The 8,416-nt window shown below is 33.5% G+C and overlaps 1 long non-coding RNA gene across 1 annotated transcript; it reads left to right on the plus strand.

Moving 5' to 3' along the window:
• Positions 1–986: 986 nt before the first annotated feature.
• LOC137639004 (uncharacterized) lies at positions 987–4,592 on the plus strand. The gene is made up of 3 exons (XR_011044207.1): positions 987–1,121; positions 2,955–3,128; positions 4,539–4,592. It is a non-coding gene; the product is annotated as an uncharacterized lncRNA (long non-coding RNA).
• Positions 4,593–8,416: the final 3,824 nt, after the last annotated feature.

An 8,416-nucleotide genomic window follows, 5' to 3' on the forward strand; every position in this document is an offset into this window, starting at 1 on the left:
CGGGTATATAGGATGGAATTCGATTGTAAATTTTGCGACATATTTGTTCATAATTTGCATTACTATGTCAGTATATTTTACTCATATATTCATGATATTCTTAAATTTTAGGTAACTAAATTGCAAATTATGTTTCTCAGTCTATTTTTTAGAAATTCAATAGCTATGTCTCTTATGATTTAGTTAATTTTCTTGCAAATTTAAGTATTGTACAGTATATTACAACCATTTTTAAATGTTCTATACAATACCACAATCGAATAAATTAAAACATACTGTATATCTGATTTGTTAAACTTAGCCACAAATGCTTATATGTAGGCATACATTTAATTGCAGTATGTAGGCCACTGTAAGATGGAGAGATATTAGGTGTATAAAAACACAATTGTATTTTATTTTTTATTGAAATGGAAAAGCATGATGCACTCATGTATAGTTTAGTATTATAAACTAATAAATGTATAAATGTACAATCAAAAGGATCAAAATAACACAAAATTGTATCACACACAAAAATAATCAAACGGGGTTGGAAATAGAAATAAGGTAGAATACAAGCCAACAAAAAATGAAAACCAAAAGAGATTTACTGTGGATGCCTTGCCTTAATCTTACATCCAATATCAGTGGGGCTTACTCATTAGCAGCACATACTGCAGGTATTATACTGTTTGGACTCACCGTTCTTTGTCCTTAGGGAACCTGTGAAATACCAAATGAGGATCGGTTTCTTTTTGTTTATGGCACACAACACACTTGTGTGACTTCTTTACTGTCGGCGCCATTTTTTCGTTTGAGTCAACTATCAAATTCTGAATATAAACAAACAGACGACAAACGATGTATACCTACAACGCCATCTGAAATCGGAGCAACCAACTATTGTGTTCACTTTGGAGTTGCCAACTAGCGTATTAACATTCTATTTTGAGCCTTCCTATCTTCCTTCAGTATATAGTCTTTGGCTGTGGCGAGTTGACCCACGGCCACATAGAGATTCTCTAGGTGGCCGTGGTTGACCGCAGCCAGTTGTCCTAAAGACCTAGACCCTTCAAGTGGAATTCCTTTGGAGGAGAAATCATGAATCGGTCACTATTGTGTTCTTATTAACAACAAGAGTAAGGGAGAATATTGGCTGTGTTCCAGTGATGTTTTCAGCAATCCTTCAGAAATTACTGGTGTGCGAAACCAGTAGACCTAGTTCATCATGACGAGGGAGGTTCTGAAGGACATGTTCCATGCAATCAAAAGTTCTTGTTTGTGCGGGGGCGACTGCTTTTTCCCTCCATTTCCTGACATGAACGTGTTCTCAGCATAACCTGGTCTTATTGCTTTATGGTGATGTGACTGGGTTTCATAAGGAACACGATTCACTGATCGGGGTTAAACAAAATCATCCGGCTGTACTGGAGCATTGCTTCCAGGAGAGAAAGAGAGAGAGAGAGAGAGAGAGAGAGAGAGAGAGAGAGAGAGAGAGAGAGAGGAGGGGGGGGGGATACTTAAAATAGAACCAGAAGAGGGTTACAAATGAGAAGTATCAGACAGGTGGTCAAAAATGCTCGAGGTGATGGGCAGTCAGATGAGGAAGAGAATAATGGATTTAATGCTACGTGGTAATGTGTACAATTAGAATCGAAAGAGAGCAGACACGCAGGGGAAATCTTTCGTCAGATGCCTCTAGTGTTCCCATGACATAATAGACAAGGTGTTGCTCTTCGCCCTACTATTATGAAATGGGCAGTGCATTCTACAACCTGAGCGAATCAAATACAGTAAAGGGCTATCTTTGCTAGCAAAAACATAAAAAAATTACAAATCAAGGAGCCATATTTCAATTCTTTTGATCATTTGACGTCTCAACTTTCCACTGCAAATACAAAATAGTCACACACACACACACACACACACACACACACACACATATATATATATATATATATATATATATATATATATATATATATATATATATATATATATATATATATATAGATAGATAGATAGATAGATAGATAGATAGATAGATATATATATATATATATATATATATATATATATATATATATATATATATATATATTATTTTTCAATTACTGCTTTTTCGTAGGTGGAGCCAAAAAGACACACTCCAGGAAGGGTCGGGGAGGGGAGTCTCCACTTCCCCATCCCCTTGCCCTGCCAGTCCGACATTGAGGATATTAGGATTCTTAAGGAAGTCATTTCTTTTTTAGGGGGTGTGGAGAAAAATTAAAAGATTATTATTTATTTAGCCTGTAAGATATTGTATCATTGCCTAATTGTTTTCTAATAACCGCTAATGTTTTAGCAAATATTTCTAATAGTATTCATTATTAGTTGATTTGTAAAAGATAGTAGTAGTAGAATAAAGTAGCGGCTGTTTTTTGAAGTTTGATAAGTAACGAAGTTTAAGTATCAACATTGCATAATAGATAATCAGTGGTGGATACAATAGATATTAGTGATTTCATAACATCTTTAATACAATCAGATTTTATATTTTCGTATAAAAAATAAGTTATATTGTGGTAAATGAGGACGGTATAACATTCTGTCGAAAGCTATCCTAAATTTGTTTTATTTATAAATCATATATATATAAAAAAAAATAACAGTCTCAGAACGACGTAATTTTCGATTTTTGTGTCTGTGTTTTTTTTTTATTTTTGTGAAACTTTGATATGCCTATCGTCCCAAAATTTATCCTCTAAATTGTCAGAAAATGCATTTGCAGATTGTTTGATCACAAAGTTATTCCCCAAGCTAATACCCTCACAGCCAGTTACAAATAGTTCTATAATTGCAAGTAAGTTTATCTTCAGAAATCACTCCGGTTGGAGATAAAACTGTTTTCTTATCAAATTTATGCACAGCGTTCTTACAATCTTGATTCAAATAGGCTTAACTCTGCATAATAAAGTCCCTATTTTCAGTGATCAAGTGCTTGAATTAGCACAGTTATGTAGTGTGGGATGAGGCCTTTGGACCGAGTGAATCACTCCAGGTAGATGGAAGCTTAACGAGCGAAAAATACATCACTATCCGTGAAGCTTTAGTTCGGATTGTTCGACCAATAGGGATCCATACCACCTCCTCAGCCTGTCAAGGTAATAGTTAAACTATAAATCTTACAAAATATCTGCTTTTAATCATTGAATCACAGCTGAGGTGCAATACCCTTGGATTTCTAAATATTTTCTCTCACTCCTCAGATTTTATTTGCTGAGCTTCTTCTTGTATCTGAACACTTGAGCTCCTTTCTCAAATTCTTTATGGTATTTATTCTTTAACATATGTGTCTTGTATGGTAATGGTTTTTAAAGTTGATTACTGCCCTCAAACATACCCAGAATAATAATAGGTCATTAGTTGATAATGTTCCAATCCCAGCATCTTCACCAATTTATCTTCTGGGTGAATGGGATATAATCAGAGACTTCTTATTAAAATTGTTTTAATTTTGCTTAGACTTACACCTCTGTGACTGTCGAGTGAGAATATGTACACAACAATACAAAAATAACAAATGAGCATCACTCTCAAAAAGATTGGATCCTACTGTAATACAAAAGTAAGGAGAATCACATCCTAACCTTGATATAATTAATAAATGATTGAATCCTTCATAACATGCGCTACTACACTTATAAACTATGCTAAAACATGTACTATTTATGCAATACTGTGCAACGTTTATCTTAATACCCGTACCGCATATAGTATTACAGTGCAAAATAATTAAGTCTCCTCCCCTTAACTCGACATTGTACAAAACTTTACACATCTAATCTCTCAGGGGGCTTACCTCTATTCATCCTATTAGGAAGTACTCTGACTTCATCCTGTACTCGTACATGAATAGACTCTGAATCTACATCTGACGTTTGAGCATCTTGGTTGATATTTTATTCATCTACTGAAAATTTTCCATCTCTAACATTCACATGATCAAGAGGATTTTTATTTAACGGCTGTACTTGACGTTTTACAATATTTCCACTAACTTAATCATCCTAATGTAAATTTCCTATCTCTTTTACAATTTCTCTTGATACCTACTATTATGGAGTATTATATGGTCTCACCATGACATTAGAATAAGGGGAAAATTGTCTTAGTTTTGGTAGACTATCGAAATTGCTTTTTTTTTCTAAATCACTTTGCAAACTTGGATACAATAAATATAACTTACACCTAACCCTCCTTCCCATCAACTAATTTCATGCTGTCACGCCTTTTGTGTGGTGTGGTATTGTTTTATAAGGCAATAAAAACATTGAAAAATTAATCAATATGTTACTTGCATTTGCTTTTCTACACTTCAAGTTATGCTTAAATGTGCCAACAAATCTTTCAGCCTCAATGTTCGTGGTAGGATGGTACCTTGCTAGAAATATATGTTTAATACTGTTCACATTCCCAAATTCTTGATTGGGAGATAAACTGTGGACCATTGTCAGTTACAATTCTTCCTGGAATAACATGTGAAGAGTTTTTTTTTATTATTTCTTTTACAGTTGCTCAAGATGCTGCTTTCTTCATTGGAAATACTTCTGGCCACTTGCTGTAAGCATCTACAACTATATATATATATATATATATATATATATATATATATATATATATATATATATATATATATATATATATATGTATATATATATATATATATATATATATATATATATATATATATATATATATATATATATATATAACCTAAGAAAGGACCTACAAAAACTATGTGCATTTTTTACCATGGATACCTGGGTAATTCCCATAAGTGAATTCTAGCAAATTGAGGATTGTTCTGTTGCGTAACACAATTCATACTATTTATTACAAACAATTCAATATCTTTATCTATACCTGGCCACTAGACAAAAGTCCTTGCAATAGACTTTGATCTGACAATACCTTGGTGATCAGCATGTATTTCAGACAAAACCTTATTCCTCAGTGAACTAGGAATAATTACTATTGACCCTTTTATTATACAACCTTGTATAATGCTCAATTCACTCCAAATATATTTATATGATTTACAATTCGCCTTATTTCCACATAAGTCCCTACCTGTCAATAAACTCTCTAAAACCTTACTAAGTATTGTGTTTTTCTTGGTATTGTGTGCAATATCCTTGGCTGTAATGAGTACATCATATACTGAAACTAGCAATATACGGTCATGATACTGTTCTGGTGCTTTCTCTACTGGAAACCTGGGTAAAGCATCTGCCTTACCCATCTTTGATGTAGAATGATATTATATATCACGTTGTAGTCTTGCAGCTGCCAACATAGGTCAACTTGCTTTTGGATCCAATATTGCTAATAGAGGTTTATGATCTGTAACAAGTAAGAAGTTTTCCTTCCATAAAGATATAAATTAAATTTCTTAACTCCATACCCTAATGCCAAACCTTATCTTTCTATTTGAGAGTAATTCCTTTCTACCTTGTTCAATACTCTAGAAGCGAAAGTAATTGGCTTTTCTGTTCCCTCTGGCATTAGATGAGATAATACTGCACCTAATCTATGTTTGATGCATCACAAACTAAAAACTGGTAAATCCATTTGATAATGTGCTTGAAATGTAGGTGGTATTATTTCTTGCTTGCTTCTTTCAAAAGACTCCTGTTAATATTATGTCCAATTCCACTTTATACCCTTATTTATTAAGTTATAAAAGGGATGTGCTATTGAAGATAAATTCCAATTGAAATTTCCATGAAATGTTACGAAACTTAAAAAGGATTGTAATTCCTTAACATTTTCTGCTACCTTAGTTGATTTCACTGCTTTAATTTTGTCCTTAGTCTTGTGAATACGTTTGTCATTAATTACAAAACCTAAGTATTACACTGAATATTCTTCTTTAATAAATTTGCTCTTATTAATTATAATATTGTTTTCCTTCAATTTCTTCAGAACTGCCCGTAATCTTTCTCTATGTTCTCTTTTATCTTTACCAGAGACTAAAGTAGCATCTTTGAAAATGAAGACTCCTTGCTTTCCAGAAAAAAAATCTTGACCAATTTGTTGCCATATAGCTGGACTACCTGATACTCTATAAGGCAATCTCTTTGGGCTAATCCAACCTAGGAGTATATTTACTATACATAGTTTTTGTTAATTTTTATCCATGGGAAGCTGTTGAAATTCATGTTGAAATGCTCGTCTAAGATCCAACTTAGGAAATACAGTATATCCTGACATAGTTACAAACATGTCTTTTGGATTTGGTAATGGATGTTGAGCTACCTGAAGCTTTGGATTCCATGTTACCTTGTAATCTCCTCGTAACATAACCTGCCCGCTTTCCTTCTTAATAGGAACTAATGGTGTAACCTGGTCTGAGTATGTAACCTTTTCCTAAGGACCTTCACATTCTAACGTTTTGATATCTGTTTTAACTTCTTTTTTCAATGCATATGTTACTGGTCTTGGATAAAAAAAAATCTAGAACTACTATCTGATTTCAAAATAAAATCGCCTTTGCAGTCTTTACTATTGTAACAACTCTATCTTCAAAAACGTCTTGAATCTCTGATAGAATATTAGCCACAGACCCTTTATTCTTATGTTCATCTTGTGTACCTGTAACCTTCAAAATACTAGGCCAATCTAATTTCAAATACTGTAACACATCAAACCTAGTAAAGTTTCTCCCTTTCCTTTAACTACCATTAAAGGCATTTTTTCTAACTTCTGAATTTATACTGCACTTCTCCGTTCGAAGCACCTATTACCTGAATATCAAACCCATTATAACCTTTCAAAACTCTAGTTGTACCTTCTAATAAAAAATTAGGTATGGTTTTAGCTATTTTCTTATACGTAATTGATACATCAGCTGCTCTGTCACTTGCCATTACAATTGGTTTACCATTATGATCACTTCTACCAATATATGATTCTTTGCACCTTTGTTGACAGAACTAATGCAAAATGCAAAGTCAGTTTTTGACTTATCCTGATTATCATGAACATTTTCCGCTTTTTTCTCTGTGCCTATAGTATCAACTGATGCATTTGTGTGTGTGTGTGTGTGTCTGTACTGTTTAGGAAATCTACAAACATTTGAAAAATGGCCCATCATTCTTCAATTCTGGCATGTCTGCTCCGTAGCAGGGCATTTCCTTGCTTCGTATGGCAGAAGATCAGTTTTACCACGCCTATATCATTTTGGGTTTTCCTGTTGCTTCTGCGTATAGGTGTGATTCTGGATTTCTGTGAGCATTAAAGTTTAGATATTTCCTATTACTAGGCTTTGACATATTCTTTCTCTGATTTTCATTGTCTTCCAACTTTGAGCCTATCTTGCTAATTTTAGAATTTTCCATTCTATTGCTTGTAGAATTACCTATTATACTACTTTGCCTATTTGATGTTTTTAAAGCTCTGCTTATAATCAATACCTTCTCTATTGTTAAGTCTTTATCTTGCAGTAATTTTTTTCTTAGTTCTTGTGATGCAATGGGCAATAACTTGATATATGATAACATTTACTAACTCTAGAAATTCACATGAAACAGCCAAATCTTCAAGTCTTGTCATAATTGCATCTAGACTCTCGTGGTGTTTTTGATATGCCTATGCTGTGAATTGATACCATTCAAAAAAATTATTGACCTGAGGGGCAAAATATGTAGTAAAAGCCTTAATCGCAGCTTCACTACTTTCATTGGTAGGTTATAGCGTCTTCAACACTTCCCAAGCCTCTCTACAGGCAGTGTGCAGTTATAACGCCTTCTTCTGTGTATTTCTCCTTTTACCTAAAGCTTCAATATATTTCTTAAACTCCTCACACCACTGTTACCATCGTGTTGCAACAGAAATGGGTTCAGCAATAATGCTGAACTTTTCGGGATGTTCAATATCCAGTGGCATTTTGACTTCTTACCTGAATTAGTTTAGGCTAATGAAATCTAAAAAATTAATTCATCACTTCCTAACAAGGTTAATTTTAACCTAATTTTGTGTTTGTGCAACCAGATTTAGAAGTTCTACACTTGTTGTTTTATGCAAGCTATCATTGGCTTACGGTAGATATTTACCACCTAATGCCTACTTGTAGCAAATTTTCAATCCTACCTTACTTGGTCTTAACGAACAAGAAAATAATGTATGATTTTTGCTTCTTTCATGAAATCAAACTTGAATGTTTGGCTGCATTCCTGCTGCATGTGGTTACATCTGGTTGGCTCTGCTTCTGCTGCTGCTTCTCTGCATAGGTTTCGTTGTCTGTCGCCTAAGTTTTGTATGGTATTGGTATTCAAATTTGATTACTGCCCTCAAAATACCTATAATAATAAGAGTTCATTAGTTAAGAATATTTCAATCGCAGCCTCTTCACCAATGTTTTGAATGGTGTTTGTATTTAAAGTTGAAT

This window comes from Palaemon carinicauda, chromosome 4, assembly GCF_036898095.1.
Source record: "Palaemon carinicauda isolate YSFRI2023 chromosome 4, ASM3689809v2, whole genome shotgun sequence".
NCBI classification, from domain to species: domain Eukaryota; kingdom Metazoa; phylum Arthropoda; class Malacostraca; order Decapoda; family Palaemonidae; genus Palaemon; species Palaemon carinicauda.